The sequence below is a fragment of the Schistocerca serialis genome, chromosome 8 (assembly GCF_023864345.2).
Source record: "Schistocerca serialis cubense isolate TAMUIC-IGC-003099 chromosome 8, iqSchSeri2.2, whole genome shotgun sequence".
Taxonomy (NCBI): Eukaryota; Metazoa; Arthropoda; class Insecta; order Orthoptera; family Acrididae; genus Schistocerca; species Schistocerca serialis.
The window spans coordinates 170,467,839-170,487,886 of record NC_064645.1 but is presented as its reverse complement, the minus strand read 5'-3'; the positions used below and the strand labels follow the sequence as shown (position 1 = coordinate 170,487,886).

Below are 20,048 nucleotides of genomic sequence, written 5' to 3'. Positions count from 1 at the left end.
ACTAAGTCAAACTTCGACATGAAAACAGTTGTCAATCGAGTTTCTTGGCGTTGGTTTTCCGTGCGGAGGTACGTTAATACTCGCGAAACGTTTCGGCTTGGGAATAGATAGTGTAAACGAACCGGCTGTGTTCGCCGCCCGGATTCCAAGGCCATCGGTCGCCAAAACTACTCTCGCCTGCTGGCGCGCTTCCCGGCCACTTCGCTTCGCTTCGGCTCGCCTCGAACGTGGCAGTAACAGCTTGGCACAATTCCCGACCTGCCCTCGGCTGTGGCGGCGCGTCGACGCGATGACGAAACGACCGCCTGCCTGCTCAGGTAGCGTGGCTCAGCCTGCCTGTCTGCCCGGCGCATGCGCAGGCAACGCCCCTGCGCGCTTTACTCTTTAGTATGAGCTCGGCGCTCCAGCCGTAAAGCCGCGCGCGGTGCAGTGAGGCCGGCCGGTGCAGCGAGAATAACAGGCCGCGACTGGGGAAGCGTGGCAGTTGGGAGTGGAGGGTACAGTGTTTAAACAGCGGCAGCGGGTCTGTGGTGTGCAGTGTGCTGCATATAACTCTAAACGCGGAGATCTCCTGTGCTCAGCTGTTCTACACTTCTATACCTGCGGTGCTTTACCTGGGCGCCTGGATCAGCTGTTTCCAACAACACAGGTAAGGTGGCGCCGCGTTTGTTATTTACACTTATCACGGAAGCTCCGAAACGAAGTAGAAAGAAACTCATTGGATGTGTCTGTTTATAGTATGCACGTTGCTGTCTCTTGGAAGTCACTGTTTATCATTATTATTATCATCATCATTCGTATAAAAGTGTGTCACCTAGTGGCGACTTCGATGCAGTGCTTCATTCCTTACCACTTTTACTGCATCATCGTCACTTTCTACACGTCTCACATTCTGTAATCGATGTTTTAACTTTCGAAACTAAAGTTCGCTACCCCTGGAAAACAGTCAACTAACAAAAGACTGCTGGTTAATCACATACCTAACGTTGCGGTGCACGGCAATGTAATAAATGAAAAGCACCTTTGTTCTACAATATTGTAGTTGAAGGTTCTTCAAGGGTAGCGAAGTTTAGTTTCGAAAGTCAAAACATCGATTATAGAATGAAAATCACCAGTTTGCTTTGTTCTGCAATATTGTAGAACAAAAGCAAACTAGTGGTTTTCATTAAGTATGATGTTCTACCAAGAACCGACGGAAGATTCTGTTAGCACGCCAATGTTTTGGTCGGAGAGCCCCTGTAGTGGTAGTAACTTTTTGTGCTTACATGGCCTTGAGTACCTACAGTTAGTATAATAAAAAGCTTCCGTTTTCTGTAAATCGGAAAGTGTTCTTACTTTTGACATCCAGACTTACTTTCAGTAGGACAAATCATTCAAAATTAACAACTTTCCTGTAGGTTATTTTCAAAAATAGTTTTATTTGACATAAGCTCTCCATCCCATTTTCGCTCCTTTTATTTCTTCTGCTATTTATCCAGTTGTTAACTTCAACTCGTCAACCGGTTCTGTGGTTTCATTCTTTATTTGTACCATTGTTGTCAATGATTTCATTAAACGTTATTTAGGCTTATTGTAGTTGCTTTTAGGACAACTTCAAAACGTGCGTCACTAAGTCGTTTCATTAGTTGTTATATGTTCTTCACCTGTAGTGTAGATAAGGTCCAACAACGAACAGAGGAATAAGTCAAGAATTGGTCAAGGTTCCTGGTTCGAGTCCCGCTCCGACACACAAACGGTTTTAATGGCAGAAGCGCGCGCACTCCGCTGCAAAGTGAAATAATCATTCTTGTAACTAAGTCTGAACGCAGGTCTGAAAACCTACTATGAGAACATAAAAATAATGTACAATCAGGCTATCTGAAAGAAAACAATTCAGATCGATAGTGAAATAAGAGAACCAGTTGATACGTTATTCGTTTCACAGCTGAGGACACAATTCGAAGGTAAACAATAAAAGTGAAGGAAAGAATAAACACATCTAGGAGAGTTTTTGGTAAACTAATTAGTGTTTGCAAAGTTAATCTTCCGTAGTCGTCTAAATCAGCAAGTATACAATCTGGGAGTGTTCTCAGTTTTGACTTACAGCGACCACGCGGAAACCATTAAAACAGGGGCTTCACAGGGAACACTGGAGAGAGACTTGACAGGAAGCATTACGAGGCATATCAAAACAAATAAATGTTGCGGAAGAATAAACTGAAGTTATGACTGATGGAAATGAAATGAGTATAGCATGAGGCCACGCGGATGGATAATGGAGGAACCACTGAAGTGTTTTGTTCAACAAGAGATAACAGAAGACAGAAGAGACCATCTAATGAAAAGTGGGTAGACAGCTTTAGCAAACATGCAGCAGCGGCAGCATGTATGCGTACAGCCGACGACTGTAGTGCATGGAGGAGGCATTTATCGATCAATAGCTGTCAGGTGGTTGATATTGGTAAATATAATTTGCTGTGCAGACGTTCGGACTTAGTTATATTTCAAAATTAAAATATTTGTGGTTTTGTTTATATGGAAAACTACGTATGAACGAAGAAGAGCATGAAGTGAGAAGGAGCCGTGACTACAAAACTGGATCATCTATTGATGGGACCAGGTTAAGGTTCTCGTCACACCGTCTACGTGTTTGTCTTACTTTCCTTACGCTCCGTGAGGCATATGCTGCTGTGGTTCATTCGGTTGAACCGAGTGCCCTTCCCGTCCCTGTGTTCTGCCGACGCTCGCTTTGCTGAGTATTTCGTCGTAACAAATTTACGATGCCATTAGCTCTATTCTTTCGATATCTCAGCCGCATGGTATTCCGAGTTCCAGCAACTGCGGATGGGTCGACAGAAACGTCCGATCCCACGCGTCGGCTTTGAGCCGTGACGTAACGGTGTTGTGTGTGACGTCATAACGGCGCGGAGTTTGGTTTGAGTGTGGCTGTCTCCAGTTCTGTTTTATCTTATTTTATTTACTTTTCTGATCTGTTCTTTCTATCTCGTGAGATTTTTTTTTATAATTTAAAAACACTTATTAGTTATTTTAATTATCTGTTTCCTCCCATTTCTGTTTTAGTTTATTATATTTATCTTTCTGATCTGTTCGTTCTATCCCGTGAGATTTTTTTTAAAAAAAGACAAACACTAATCAGCTACTGAAGCATCTTTATCTTCTATGGGTTGCAGGGGTTACGACCCCTGGGGAGGTGGGTGGGTATTCATGCATGGCTGTCTTCACTTACACGTTGTAGCTACGCAAGGCGTCTAAATTTGTTTATATTTAGTTTGCCCCCCCCCCCCCCCCACAACCCAAAACACCCCATTTCCCGCGCTTGTCCCGTTAGTGTCATTATGTAGGCTTCTTGTGGAAAGTGTGTGTGTGTTTTTGTTTCCGCCATATTTGTGACGTCATGGGTCAAAGCAGACGGGCGGGATCGGACGCTTCCGTATTTCCCTGCGGATACCTTGTTTCCGTTGTTCAAAATGGTTCAAATGGCTCTGAGCACTATGCGACTTAACTTCTGAGGTCATCAGTCGCCTAGAACTTAGAACTAATTAAACCTAACTTACCTAAGGACACCACACACATCCATGCCCGAGGCAGGATTCGAACCTGCGACCGTAGCGGTCACTCGGCTCCAGACTGTAGCGCCTAGAACCGCACGGCCACTACGGCCGGCTTGTTTCCGTAGTGTTCTTTACGATATTTAGACGGCGACTGCTACATCTTCGGCGTTAACAATAGTTTTTTTTTTTTACACGGGCAAAAAGTGGTAACCTACGTTAGTCTTAGTAGGATTATAAGTAACTTCTCATCCACGACTCTTTAAAGAATCTAACTCCACAAACTGTATTTTAAGAAAAGCTAGTCTTCATACATATTAATGCTTATGACGGCATCTCTCATGGATTATGTTTCGTACAATGATATACCACTGGAGGTGTCTGCAAAATTATATGTGGATACTGCCTGCAAAAAAAGTTTGGAGAACAGAGGTAGCGTTAAAGAATTAATGACTCAATACATCATGCCAGCTGATGAATTTTTGCTGCACGAACAGCGAAAATATAGTAAGCGATAAACTCTTTCCTTTTTGGCAGGGTGAGGGTGTAAGCTGGAAGAAATTGCGAAGAAATTATGTGTAAAATTTGTTGGAAGTTGCAAAATGCTCTCATTCCTAAATACTTGATGAACAAAGTCCGGTTATTTGATCGCCACGAGTTACCCTTTCTCAAGACATACACACAATTTCTGAATTTAAGTTTGACTTATTGTGATAAACGTTTAGCGTAAGGGTAGACCTCTTAATGAGAGGTTATGACAGCATTTTAAATTTTGTCAAGTATTTCAAAAATATTAAAAATAGAATTTTTGTTCCCCTGGAAGCAGATACACGACGTGGATATACAGGATGTTCTAGGAGGAATGATCAGTATTCACTGTCACTGAATATTGATCATTCCAAGCAAAAAAAGTCTAGTAAACATGGACTCTACAATGTATACCTTAACAGCTATGAGCACTTATTCAGTACAAATGTTTCGCAATAGCAAATATGGTGTTCTTAGCTCTTACGGCAAGCATTTTAGAGCCCTTTGTTTACAAGGCTTTTTTGCTTCGAAAGGTCGTTCCTGTCATATACCTGAACAGTGACAATTCTTCCTGGTACACAGTTACTGTAGTTAAAGACGTAGAATGTAATGTAAATCATTTAGCACATACGACAGATGGTAAGGTCGATTCGTAGCTTGCACTGGAATGGACCTTCTGATTATTGGCAAGAAAAGCGCGTTCAGCTACTGACACAAAAGGTAAGTAAAAGTAACGTGTTGTTGTCAGAATATGGTAAAGTAAGCAGGAAATTCAAATATAGGGTGTTTATAATTGAATATCGGAGTCGTAACGCTTTATAATATTTATTATATTAAATTTAGTTATAAATGATATGTCAAATGAAAGAGCAACTCAAACAGATTTACCAAGAACCTTATAAATGTTCAATGTGAGCACCATTTGTCACACGGCACACATCAATTCTATAGCCGAATTCTTCCCAAACATTGATAAGTGTGTCTTCAGTGATTGTAAAAAAAGCTGCTTCAATCCGGTTTCTTAATTCAGGCAGGTCAGCTGGTAGCGGAGGCACGTATACACGATCCTCGATGAAACCCCAAAGGAAAAAATCGCATGGCGTTAGGTCGGGTGATCGTGGAGGCCATGAAAGGCAAACCCTGTCATTGGGCCCCTTGCGGCCTATCCAGCGCTTGGGTACAGTGAAGTTCTACCAATCGCATACTTCGCTACGCCAGTGCTCACATTGAACATTTATAAGGTTCTTAGTAAAACTGTTTGAGTTGCTTTTTCATTTGAAAAAAAAAAGGGTTTAAATGGCTCTGAGCACTATGGGACTTAAAATCTGTGGTCATCAGTCCCCTAGAACTTAGAACTACTTAAACCTAACTAACCTAAGGACACCACACACATCCATGCCCGAGGCAGAATTCGAACCTGCGACCGTAGCGGTCACGCGGTTCCAGACTGTAGCGCCCAGAACTGCACGGCCACACCGGCCGGCTCTTTCATTTATCATATCATTTATAACTGTAAGTTTAATATAATAAATATTATAAAGCGTTAAAACCCCGATATTCATTTATAAACACTCTGTGTACTGAATTCTTGGAAATGGAGGCACGTGAAAAGCTGACTTGGAAATATCACATTTAACATTTCTGACACCATCAAAGTGGTCTCCACGATCACTGACACTCAAATGTAAAAGTTTGTTTGCATCGCTTATCTTCGCTCTGTATTTCATAAAAAGTCTATGCACTCATTAACGATATTCTTAGTGCAGGAATTAAGGGTCAGAATGATCTGCCGTATCAGCTCCTAAACTTCGTATAGTCCTTTGTTCAAGAATGTCGCAGTTCGGAAGCTCTGGCAAATGCGATATAACCCGTCGTCTTTGATCAGGGGCGCTGCCAGCCATTAGTGACTAAGACGTCATGTCAGACAATCATATCAAATACAAGTATCGGGACCCCTCGGGAATATGTGCGATGATTTCCTTATTGTTAACAATCCGAAAATAGAGCGGGACAAAATTTAACACACAGCACACTAAAAGGATTCTTTGTCACGCTCTTCGCAGTTTGCAATTCCGTGGTGTGTGTGTGTGTGTGTGTGTGTGTGTGTGTGTGTAGATGCTCCGTGAAAAAAACGTATAGGAACTTGTTTTGGTTTTTGATGCCAGCTAAGGAAGGGAGGCGGATGCGAAAAACAAGTGATTTTTTTTCTGATATTTCAAGCATTTTGTGAACTATGGAAGGGGCAGAGATGAAGGTAACATTTGCATTTACACGACGACATTGGGTTGCACCACTCGTTGCGTGGAATGAGTTGCACGCAAGTGGCTCCATATTTGACTGTAGACACGGCGACACCGGTGTACACTTCAGTTTCGTCGTTTTGTGGGTCCCTGAGTCGTGTCTGAAATGAAAGTTTTGGCAGCTGCACGTCGCACGAGTTGTGATGGAGTTAAAGCTTGTTGCGTGGAATCGCTGGATAAGAATAAAATAAGAAACGTGTGTCGATTCGTGACTGTATGAATAAAAGACGTCAGCTCGGTTGCTCAGCATCCTTGCTGAAGTAATTTATAATGGAAGCCCCAAGAAGTTCTTTTAATTATCGTAGTATGTCACCAGAATTGTTCACGTTTCTTCTAAATAGAGTTAATTATGCGATAAGGAATAAAGATACTGTAATGCATGAAGCACTGCCTCCAGAAGTGAAATTACATATCACATAGCGTGCATTATAGTCGAGAAAACTCGGCATGCTATAAGATGCGCTTTTAGTTGCTGATGACGCTTTTTCATGAGCACCAATAATTATTAACACTAACAGGAATAATTATTAACATTGACAGCAGTAATTATTCGAAGCAGGCCTTAAGAAGAGAATGGCTTTCAAACTACTCCCTTGAAGAGAGATCTGATCAGTGGCAATATTTCAGAAAGTCAAACATACGTCAATGTGGAACACTGCTGCGGCGTTTTAAATAGATAAATATTGAATAAAGAATGCAGCTTCTTGATTTGTGTAGCCTTCCCTCCTGTCAACAAAATCCCTACAAAAAAAAAATCGGCCAACTCGAACGTCTTGTAGACGAGAGCATTTCCACTGATAGAATTAGATAGAATTACATTTTTCTTAATTCAGTTGTATATGTGGTCCTAATTCAATAAATGTTACCCTGCTGCTCAGATATTGTCAAACTATCTGTGTTCTGATCGCACGTGATGGCCTCGGGAGCAGCAATATGTTGCTTATTTTTGTAATCAGCATCACTGAAATCCCACAAACACCTATGCATAGGATAGACTTCCAAAAAGCGGACATTATTCTCCGTTCCCCACTTCATATTTCAGTTTGTCCACACTCTGCGAACACACACAACCTCAAAACTCATGCAGCTAGTGTCGCCAAAGTTCTAACACGCCGAAAGTGTTCAGTTCACCGATGAGTTGCGCAAACGCGCGGCGCGCATGCGCAGTGGCCGGTAGCGCAGTTGCGTGCAACCTAGTGTCGTCGTGTAAACTAGGCTTTAGAATGGGCCAAATGGGAGATTTATAGGTAAGCATAATGGTACATAGGGATTTCAGAACATAAGTTGCACATATCGTCACACGCTATACAGGGTTATTTCAAATGATTGAAGCGATTTCACAGCTCTACAATAACTTTATTGTTTGAGATATTTTCACAATGCTTTGCACACACATACAAAAACTCAAAGTTTTTTTAGGCATTCACAAATGTTCGATATGTGCCCCTTTAGTGATTCGGCAGACATCAAGCCGATAATCAAGTTCCTCCCACACTCGGCGCAGCATGTCCCCATCAATGAGTTCGAAAGCATCGTTGATGCGAGCTCGCAGTTCTGGCACGTTTCTTGGTAGAGGAGGTTTAAACACTGAATCTTTCACATAACCCCACAGAAAGAAATCGCATGGGGTTAAGTCGGGAGAGCGTGGAGACCATGACATGAATTGTTGATCATGATCTCCACCACGACCGATCCATCGTTTTTCCAATCTCCTGTTCAAGAAATGCTTCTGCTTTAGCCTTTTCCGTAAGATTTTCCAAACCGTCGGCTGTGGTACGTTTAGCTCCCTGCTTGCTTTATTCGTCGACTTCCGCGGCTACGCGTGAAACTTGCCCGCACGCGTTCAACCGTTTCTTCGCTCACTGCAGGCCGACCCGTTGATTTCCCCTTACAGAGGCATGCACAAGCTTTAAACTGCGCATACCATCGCCGAATGGAGTTAGCAGTGAGTGGATCATTGTTGAACTTCGTCCTGAAGTGTCGTTGCACTGTTATGACTGACTGATGTGAGTGCATTTCAAGCACGACATACGCTTTCTCGGCTCCTGTCGCCATTTTGTCTCACTGCGCTCTCGAGCGCTCTGGCGGCAGAAACCTGAAGTGCGGCTTCAGCCGAACAAAACTTTGAGTTTTTCTACGTATCTGTAGTGTGTCGTGACCATATGTCAATGAATGGAGCTACAGTGAATTTATGAAATCGCTTCAATCATTTGTAATAGCCCTGTATATGTTCCAGGTTTCCTGCAGAGACAGTTCTGGTGTGTAACGCTGTGCGACTGAAAGATCGTGGCAACCCGGAACGTAATCCAAAGCTAAAGTGGATGGGACAGTATGATTCTTATGGGCAAAACGTCTAAACTGCGTACGGATTCATGGTGAATTTATGGTGATATATGGATCAAAAATAGTCTTATGTGCAGCCAAGTGGCGCCAACAATTTGACCAAGGCCGCACAGACGAGCGTGATGGTGATTGCCAAGTCAGATCTTGCACCACGCGATTACGGTCTTTTCGGCAAGATGAAAGAACATCTGGGGAATGAGATTTTTGAGAACGTTCACACAGCGCTTTTCGAAAGGCTCCGTTACCATAGAGTGGATTATTATCGTCGTGGAGTTAACGAGTTATAGAACGTTTGGACTGAGAATTGGTGCCTATGTTGAAAAATAGTGTCAAGTGCGTGAGTCACTTTGAAGCGCACTGCAGCGTTCGATAAGTTGACCGGCCATAATGTGTAATTTACTTTTCGAAATACCCTCGTGGAAGGATGTAGAGTCCCAGATTGCGTTCTTTAGTAGTTGTCGATTTCCGACTTCATTTTGGATGGTGTGCATACCTTGTTAATTTTCTGCCTATGGTTTGTCGCTAGTACTCGACGTTGTTGGTGAGTCAGATTGGTTTCCTAGTATATTTTTACTTCTGTTTAATCGTAGTCTTCTATTATCACTCTCCGTTACTGTAAATTCGTGTGTAAATCTATGATCTCCCACCCTCTTGGAAAGATGCCTGTGAAACGTCCCCTTTTGAAAATTTACTGACACACAATATTTTTAGCGCAGCGCAATCTGATTTTCAAAAAATCCCTACGAAAGAATGGCCCTGACTAACATTAACCTATACCTTTCACAAATCACTTACCTCACAAAAATCTTCGTTACTGGAACTACTGCAATACAGCGAGCGCCACTACTGCCAGCTAAATAAAAGATTCAAACTACGGAAGGCACTAACTACTGATAGGCATAGTTAGCAAATGAAAGATTTTAGTAGAGAACAAACAATGTATTTACCTTAATAGTCATAATTGACATCCAGTCTTACAAATTTCAAAACTCCGCCATTTCTCTCCCCACATCCACCACTGCTGGCGGCTCACCTCCAACTGCGCAACGCTACGCGCTGTTCACATCCAGCTGCCGCTGCCCAACACTACAATGGCAGACAACAATGCAAACTAGCCACAGACTGCACACAGCACAGCCAGTGATTTTCATAAAGAGCGCTACGTGGCGTTACCAATAAGAAAACCTAAACAGCCTACTTACATAGCCCCCATGCTCCCCACAAAAAATTTTACAAATTGTTTTGCGCACTGGCCAATACAGATTTGAAAAAAATTCTTTTATTTTGCTGGCAGTAGTGGCGCTCGCTGTATTGCTGTAGCTTGAGTAACGAAGATTTTTGTGAGGTAAGTGATTTGTGAAAGGTATAGGTTAATGTTAGTCAGGGCCATTCTTTCGTAGGGATTTTTTGAAAATCAGATTGCGTTGCGCTAAAAATATTGTGTGTCAGTAAATTTTCAAAAGGGGACGTTTCACCTGGTATCATCTTTAGTGCGGTCTAATATTTTTGTTCATTACCCTTTATTGGTTCCCCCTTTTTTCCGTTGAATTATTTGTTGTTGTACGTGTTATTTTGGTTCAAACCAGTGCATACAGTACATCATCTCTGCAAACTTTTTTTTTTCATATTTCGTATTATGTTTGTCCTACGTATAAAGCGCGATGATACCCAGTAGTATAACGATGACAGAACTGTAGTTGCACTATTACGTCATAGCTCTGTATTTGCGTTTACTTCCCTGGTAACAAGAAGGATGTTAAGGTGTTAAAGCGCAAAGCGGACCAATTGCATTAGTTCTGTCGTGAACCACGCTCCTCAATTGATCACTTGACTTGGACATGGCGACAGTTTCTTGAAGGAATTTACGTGCCACCGACATAAATTAAATAGTCTTTACGAGTTAACGACAATCTAACGGTATGTCCTTCATAGTGTATGCATATGGACAATGGTTTTGATGCACTCATTCCCTGAACATACTTAGTATGCCGTCTCATCTTTATCAGCAGCAAGCGTAGTGTTATTCGTGTACCTTACACAAAGACAACTGTTATCTGTGGCGGACGGAGAAGCGATGTTTACCTCGAAAAAAGGAAACAACGCAGTATCTCCCACGTAAGGATTCTGAGATCTCACTGAATCCGCGGGGAAACTCAACAATCTGGTGTTTCGCCTTCTTCTGAGAGCTGTCATTTTAGAATGAGAATCTTGTGCCCTCTGTCATGAGTACCTAGAACGGATCTTTCCTGATTACATTTGTAGATACATGTGCGTCAAAAACGCTGGAATGTTAAGCAACTCTGGAGTTCTTCGGATTCCACAAATATCTTGGTTGTTCTGTTATTTTGCCATACCCAAATGTAATTCACTCCAATTGTGGAACGCGTCTTTCTATTACATGCATAAGAATTAAATGTAGATTACAACAATAAACTGTTAATCATGTTCTAAATGTGTGCTTAATTATCAACCTACACTTAAAATTCCATTACAGAGCCGAGACCAAACAGAAAGCGTCAGTAATACGGCTATGGGTGTAGGTGTTGTTCAAAAGCGTTTGCGGCATCATGACAGCAAACACCTAAAACGTTATATGAACAGTGATATGTCCAGTGTTGGATGTTCTAGAAATGGCATTATCTTTCTACTGGACACTTATAAAATTTATTTAGTCGTGGCTTCGGTTGATGTGTTACTCTCAAGTAATATCTCTCTGTGAAGTCGGTCAACGCATGTTCATTTCTGTTAACAGGACGTTATTCTCGTGTGGACCGGAAAACCAGACGACTTATAAACTCATTATATTTCAATCAAAAAGCTTCAGTGAAAGTGAAAGGAGGAAGTACCAACTGGATAGAACTAGGAAAAGGCGTAAGAAAAGTCTGCTGGTTGTCTCCTATCCTTTTCAATCTGTTCTTAGAAAATCTGATTGACCACTGCACACTAATGACAAGGGCGTAGGAGTTGGAGTAAGATGATGATGATGATGATGATATTCGAGGGTTGAAGATGACGTGAGGCTTCTACCAACAGACGAAAAAGAATTATAGGGTATAATGGATACCATGGAATGTAAATCACTAAAAAAACCGTAATGGCATGAAGAGCCAATAAAAGTCTAACGATGATACGGAAGAGAGAAATACCAGAACATGTGCAAAGCTTTAAATACCTAAGAAGCAGGATAGAAACCGACTGGAAGAGAAGCACTCAAATTAAAACCAGGGTAGTATTGACAAAAGACGCCTTTTATAAGAAAAGGGGAATTTTCTCCAGCAATATGGACAAAGTATTAAGGAAAAGAATGATACAATATTTTGTATGAATTGTCCTCGGATATGGTGTTGAAACGTTGACATTTAGGAAGAAAAACAGAGCAAGGCTGGAGGCTTTTGACATGTGGATGATAGAAAGTGTAAGCGGTATGGATAGAGTGAAAAATTAGTGGATGAGCAAAGCTGCTGAATATAATCAAAATAAGGAAAATAAACTCGATGGGACGTATATCAAGAAAGGAGGTGGGGCTTGTAAAAACAGTCTTCGTTGGATATTTGGAAGGGAAGAGGGGGCGAGAGTGGAAGACTTTTCAGATCCTGGATGATGTGATGTATGGCAGCACATACTGCAGTATTAAGAAGGAAATGGAGACGCAGACCACCTGCTAATATAGCTGAAAATATCATCATCATAATCATAGTTATTAGTCTCGTGTCAACAGTATTTACATATTTCGTGTCATGTGCTTAATAAAAGATTTCTTGTCGTATACATGAAAGGAAGGTAGAAATTCTTAGTATTATTTCTTTCAAATTCCATCCAGTTCCGCACTGGCTTTTTCTTGGCCTACGTTGGCAAGATGACAGGTATCCTGTATCATTCACTGTAACATTTTCGTCCATCGCTCTCGACTGTCCCTTTACTTTTTCGTCTAGTAAACAGAAAATCATCGAATGTGCTAGTTTCTGTAACTTCGGTAGTGGTCTTCAGGATGAATTTTTTTCTAATTATTTCGTCAGAGGTTTTAGACACTACTGTTCATATTCTCTGGTGTTCACTATTTCCAAAAATGATTGTTTCCAGCATTTTAAAGCTAAAAATATTGAGGATATCCGATTTGTAATTTGTAATACGGCGAAGAGTGAACATACCTTACACCGAGACTGTTTGAAACAATTTGGTACCACTACCAAGTCACTAAATATTCTAACAACCCTACCACAAGAAAGGTCAAAATTTTAATAGTGATTATGGTGTTGCTCACGCTGCTAAATACTGCATTTTCGGGCAACAACAAAGTTATTAAGTGGCAGGTGTCATTAGAGCACAGTTAATAAAGTCATTTCATGTAATAATGAATAAACTAGGCACTCATCTTTTCGTGTTTCCCACGCTGGTCTCGTTGTATAATCATGGCTCGATCGTCGAAAATCTAGGTGGTTATGATTCCAAGCTCGGATGCAAAGAGGCCTAGGTTTTATTCTGCTATATTCAAAAGTTTTATAGATGTTTCATAAATCATTCTTGAAGATTACACTTCTGCAGGACAATGGTGATGTAAAAAAGTAATCAGCACTCCGAATTTAAGTTAACTTTTTTTTATTACTTTTGTTGCAGTATCACGTAACACACAAAACATCACATTATAAAACATACTTGAAAATATCTTCCTCACTGTTAAAGTTCACATTTTATAAGCTGACTACAATATGCGTCTTTTCAACATGACGTCCAAGACTTGACTTTCTCAAAGTCCGACACTCTAACTAACTAACCAATAATCGATTACGCGCCCAAAAATCAGAGTTAAAAGTACGACAAAGATTATAGTGACAAAAGAAAGAATACACATAAGAATAATATCATTGCAATATAAACATATCGATGTATCAAAGTACCTCTACATTAATCAAATCAAATCTGAATGTTGTCTCAGAAATATAACTACTTTCCATAAACACAGTACAATATTGCTGGTATCGAGAGGTTCAGGTGAGCTGCCGTAATAGTTACGTAATTCAAGTACAATAGCGTGGCTGTAGATATATGTAAAAGAACGTGCGCGACGTTATAACAGACTTACGCACTGGCTGTTGTGGATGCTATATCATTGCGAGTTAGGCGCTGAGGAGGACTGTGTATTCGGTAAGACAGGACAGGGGTCCACACCCACACCTAGGCATTAACTGCAGGTTCCTTAACCAGCTTCAGTTTATTGCTACAATGGCTCCAAATAGGTTATCCTTAATTCATTCATTCATTCATTCATGTCGAACCGAGCTATTAGTGGCTGGATATTGTAAACAGAGAATGTAAGTTTATGTTTGGGGGTTGGGCTTTCATCGTCAGGGCTTGGCGCTGACAGCTTTCATTTTCTGCCAGTCTATGTTAAAAATGGATGTTTAAGCGAAGTGCACGTCGATCTGAACAACAGTTATCCTTAAGTGTTGCATTGGCTGTATGTTTTACAGATACGTATTTTCAATAACCATATCGATGGGAGCATTCATATCCAAGAGATCAGTGCGAAATGTACACACATTCCAGTCACTCAGCAACGAGACCGTTTGGCTCTGCAACGAAAGATACACTTGTCTGTCACCTGAAGGCTGATTTTTATGTCGTTCCTCAAAACTGCCAACAACCAATGTAATTCACACAGTGGAAATATTTATTTATTCGTCATTAATCTTCCAGTTGGCCGATTTTGCGGAGAACCTCGTCGCTTCAGGCGAATGTTGGGTTTCTTTTGTCTAAAGGCTACATTCATATCGTTCTCCTAACCATGATCTACAGAATAAGCACGTCTGTTTTGATTACGTCAATGTTCTAATATATACTTCATTCGAGCATGTCACATGGTTTCGTGTAAAGGGCTAAGATGGTATTCATACAGGGATGTACGTGACAGCATAGGCGTCCGTAGAAATTTATCCAAGAGGGAACAAAATTCTAAAATTGTAATTTTCGATATAATTGATTCGGTGAGTTTGCGAATGTATAGTGGCCCAAAAACTAAATTTGATAGGAGTTACAGAAAACTATTAAATCTCAAACGAGTGATGGTATCGGTTCAGTGTTTTTAGGTACTTTACTTTTATACCGAAATGGCAAGCATGTTTCATTAGTTGAAGCTAAGTAGGCCGATATATTTTTATGCTATTAATATGAACACCATTATTTTGATTCAACGATCTAAAATTACATCTATCTTATGATTAAATCTATAGTATTCAACGAGTTATTCACAAGAAAATTTTGTTCGTGTACCAATAATATTAGGTTTTAACACAAAATTAAAAATATGAAATCGGAGAAAACATCACAGCTACTGAGACAATCGTCTTGCAACAAATACAATCAGGCGACAGATTACAAGGTTTACAACTTTGCTTCCGCCGTTTTTTCCCCAACATTTGAGGCTTTAATGAAACAAATTGGTTACAGATGTATCATTCAAAGTATTTTCCATCGCTGGCCACTACTTTCTCCCATCTTTCGGGTAGTGTACGAATCCCGCGTCGAAAAAATTGTTAATCTTTTGAGGCGATTCACGAATCGATCCAGTTTGTGACTTCTTCATGAGATCGGAAGTGTTGGTCAGCCAGGCCATGCGCCATTGATCTAAACAGGTGATAGTCAGAGGGAGCAATGTCCGGAGAATACGGCGGGTGGGGTAGGATTTCCCATTTTAACGTTTCCAAGTACGTTTTGACCTCTTTTTGCAACGTGGGGTCGAGTGTTGTGCTGCAAAATCACTTTATCGTGCCTCTCGCTAAACTGCGGCCATTTGTCTTTTAATGCTCAGCTCAAACGCATTAATTTCGTTCGATAACGAGCACCTGCGATTGTTTCAGTTGGTTTTAACACCTCATAGTACACGACGCTGAGCTGGTCCCACCAAATGCAGAGCATGATCTTAGAGCCGTGAATATTCGGTTTGGCCGTCGACGTGGAAGCATGGCCGGGATATCCCCATGATTTTTTGCACATTAGGTTATCGTAAAGAACCCACTTTCGTCACCGGCCACAATGCGATGCAGAAACTCCTTCCGTTTTTGTCTCTGAAGCAACTGTTCACAAACACACAAACGCCGTGCAACGTCTCTCGGTTTCAGCTCACACGGGACCCAAGTTCCTTCTTTCTGATCATGCCCATAACCTTGAGACGTTTTGAAATGGCTTGCTGTGTCATTCCCACTAATCGTGCCAGTCTGACGCGATTCTTCACTCAGCATCTTCGAAAACATTCTCTCTTCCACCACTATGCCGTTCTACGACGTTAAAATCGACGTTCTTGAAGCGTCGAAATCACTCACGACACGTTCTTTCACTAATAGCGTCCTTATAATATGTACTTCAGAGCATTCGATGAGACGCAGCCGCTGTTTTCTTCATATTGAAACAAAACAGTAACACCTGCCGGCTGGGACGGCCGAGCGGTTCTAGGCGCTTCAGTCTGAAGCCGCGCGACCGCTACAGTCGCAGGTTCGAATCCTGCATCGGGCATGGATGTGTGTGATGTCCTTAGGTTAGTTAGGTTTAAGTAGTTCTAAGTTCTAGGGGACTGATGACCTCAGATGTTGAGTCCCATAGTGCTCAGAGCCATTTGAACCAACCAGTAACACCTCTCGCAAATGACGAGAATTAGGTTCGTAAACATACATTTTCTATCAAGAACAACTTTATGATGAATACACAAATCGACTAATGTTTGAATGAGGTTATGTTGACTGAGGTCCAAGCTAACTGCCTGACGTCTGCGATTTGTTTCTTTCGACCGCTACTTACCGGTGTCGCCATCTATCGGCAAACGGCGGAAGCAAAGTTGTACACCTTTTATTTTCGTCCAAAGTGTGGAAACAGAATCAAAATTTAAAAATCACATCAATGCACATCGCGCTTGGCAGTGCTAAGTCTGCCATTTACAGAATGGCACGCAATCGTTGCTAGAAATGTGCGAAATTAAGGTTGTACCCTCAGATTCCGCATGTGGACTGCTATGCGTGACAGTCGTTATCGAGCCGGCCACTGTGGCCGAGCGGTTCTAGGCGCTTCAGTCCGGAACCGCGCGACTGCTACGGTCGCAGTTTCGAATCCTGCATCGGGCATGGATGTGTGTGATGTCCTTAGGTTAGTTAGGTTTAAGTAGTTCTAAGTTCTAGGGGACTGATGACCTCAGATGTTACGTCCCATAGCGCTCGGAGCCACTTCAGTCGTTATCGCTACGGGAGGGAGATTCCCAACTTCTTGCTGCAGCGCGTTATCGCCTTAGCAAGTCATCTTTCTCAGCGCAAGCGAACTGCGGTCCTTTTCTGGAATCCTGTGCTGGTGACTTTGTGCTTCCCCGCCTTCTGGGTAGAGAACGGTACCACCGTGGAATTCCTGGCCAAGGCCGACACAGCTCACGCTACCGGAGGTGTACTATCAGGGCGATCCGTGTGAAACGGCAGTCATGTCCCGCTTCCGGTATTACTCATCGGACGGGACCTTCTATCGCTTGTGCTGTCGCTGTGGATCACAGCTACTCTGTTTAAACTAGCGGTTGTCAGGTTGTACCGCAGTATGCATGGTATTTCTTAGCATATTGTGCAAGATGGAAGTGCTTACAAATGTGTCGTGTTTCATCTACATCCATACTCCGTAAGCCACCTGACGGTGTGTGGCGGAGGGTACCTTGAGTACTTCTATCGGTTCTCCCTTCCATTCCAGTCTCGCATTGTTCGTGGAAAGAAAGATTGTCGGTATGCCTCTGTGTGGGCTCTAGTCTCTCTGATTTTATCCTCGTGGTCTCTTCGCGAGATCTGCGTAGGAGGGAGGAATATACTGCTGGACTACTCGGTGAAGGTGTGTTCTCGAAACTTCAACAAAAGCCCGTACCTAGCTACTGAGCGTCTCTCTTGCAGAGTCTTCCACTGGAGTTTATCTATCATCTCCGTAACGCTTTCGCGATTACTAAATGATCCTGTAACGAAGCGCACAGCTCTTACGGCAAGAAAAATGGAATAAAAGTGAGATAGACTTTCATCCTCCTTTACCTCCTCTGCATTACTGCAGATGACGTGTCACTGAGCACATTTGTACTGTGCATGCAGTACACGTGAGGTGCCTAGTTGTTTCCACTGCCCTGTGTGGAATACATAAGTTCTTGTACACTTCACTAACCTGCTGTCTTCACGATGATGATGTTCCCAGCGCAGAAAACAGCACGCAGGTCTTGGATTCTTTTTCTTGAGGCTGAAATTAACTTCGCAAGGAACTGCTGCTACGAATAAACTATAAGTCATTTGGGATGCCACTCGCGTTTTTATTAATATAGCCACGAGAAACTATTCTTGATCACAAAGTATTGAACATACCTTTCCACAGTCATATCTGGCTGAAATAACATGAAATACATCCTGCCACAGACAACATGTCTGTCTACTGGAACCGTCAGAACTGTAGAGCCGGACTGCCCGAGACACTTCGCGCCCCAAGCCAGCAAGGCGTGACCCGAACGCCACCGAAGTGCATCGGCAGTAATATCAGCAGTTCTTTGTTTTAGTAATACTTTGATTTTAATCAGTTTGAAACGACTGATTGATAGCTGGCTGTTTAGAGATGTTTATTTATAGAGATGTTTATTTAATTAATAATAGCAACTAAAGTTTAACGTTTTGGCACCCTACCGCCGAACACAGCAGCCAATCACAGAGAGGCAGCATCATGCAGGCGGTCTTTCTCACGGGCATGGTACCGAATCTAACATCTGTCACCGGTACCTCATCCCACATTGCGTCATCTCTATGCTTCTTGCATCTCCACTGCCCTGGGAATAGCTTACTGAAGCCTAATATGATGGCTGAATGAGCCAGAAATATTACACTCTCCATTGGATCTTCTTTATCACGTTTATCAACCCTATCTGGTACGGATCCCACACCGGTAAGCAGTATTCAAGCAATGGGCGAACAAGTGCACTGTAACCTACTTCCTTTGTTTTCGGACTGCATTTCCTTACGATTCTTCCAATAAGTCTGTCCGACATCTGCTTTACCAACGATTAATATTATATGGTCATTCCATTTTAAATCACTCCTAATGCCTACTCCCAGATAATTTATGGAATTAACTGCTTCCACTTGCTGACCTGCTATATTGTAGCTAAATTATAAAGGATCTGTCTTTCTAAGTATTCTTAGCACATTACACATTTCAGTACAATTTTCCATTGTTACAACCTCTCGATATACGACATCATCACCATCCGCAAAAAGCCTCAGTGAACTTCCGATGTTACCCACAAGGTCATTTATATATATTGTGTATAGCAACGGTCCTACGACACTCCCATGCGGCACATTTGAAATCACTCTTTCTTCGGAAGACTTCTCTCCATTGAGAATGACATGCTGCGTTCTGTTATCTAGGATCTCTTCAATCCAATCACACAATTGATCTGATAGTCCATATGCTCTTACTGTGTTCATTAAACGACTGTGGGGAACTGTATCAAACGCCTTGCGGAAGTCAAGAAACACGGCATCTACCTGGGAACCCGTGTCAGTTTCTTTGTAGTAGTTTTCAGCAAAGTGTGGAGACACATTACCACAAATAGATCAGACATGGAACACCTACCGAAAGTAAAACTACTGAAGCATTGAAGGCCAAAGTACAAACACATGTTTTCAGTGTGAATTTTCGCTGTACAACGGAGTGTGTGTTGACGTGAAACTTGCTGGTATGAAATTTCCTAGCAGATTAAAACTTTGTGCCGGACCGAGACTCGAACTTCGCAGAAGAGCTGCTGTGGAGTATGGAAGGTAGGAGATGAAGTACTGGCAGAATTGAACCTGTGAGGACGGTTCGTGAGTCGTGCTTGGGTAGCTCAGCTGGTAGAGCACTTGCCCGCGGGGGGCAAAGGTCCAGAGTTCGTGTCTCGGTCCGGCACACAATTTTAATCTGCCAGGAAGTTTCACATCAGCCCACGCTCCGCTGCAGAGTGAAAACTTCATTGCGGAACTTGCTGGTAGAGTAAAACTGTGTGCCGAATCGGGGATCGCAACCGGGATCTTCGCCTTTCGCGGGCAAGTGGTCTACCGACTGACGAAGTGTGAGTTCCGGCCCCCGCACACACTTTTAACCTGCCAGAAAGTTTATCAGTGCACACTCCACTGCAGAGTGAAAATTCATTCTGGAAACTGTCATGCCTTCTTTAGCATGGTGTGTTGTTCTTTTGTGGATACAGGAGCGAGGAACAAATGCTGTTCATAAAAAAAATTCAGATATTGGTTCAAATGGCTCTGAGCACTATGGGATTTAACATCTGTGGTCATCAGTCCCCTAGAAC

At 42.2% G+C, this 20,048-nt stretch overlaps 1 protein-coding gene across 1 annotated transcript in view; it reads left to right on the top strand.

Annotated features, from left to right (window-relative positions):
• The first annotated feature begins 399 nt into the window (after window positions 1-399).
• Window positions 400-20,048, top strand: part of LOC126416365 (galectin-6-like) — a 483,119-nt gene continuing 463,470 nt past the window's right edge. The window contains exon 1 of the mRNA XM_050084045.1: window positions 400-649. The gene's annotated coding sequence lies outside the window, so the exon portion shown is untranslated. The remainder of the gene's footprint in view (window positions 650-20,048) is intronic.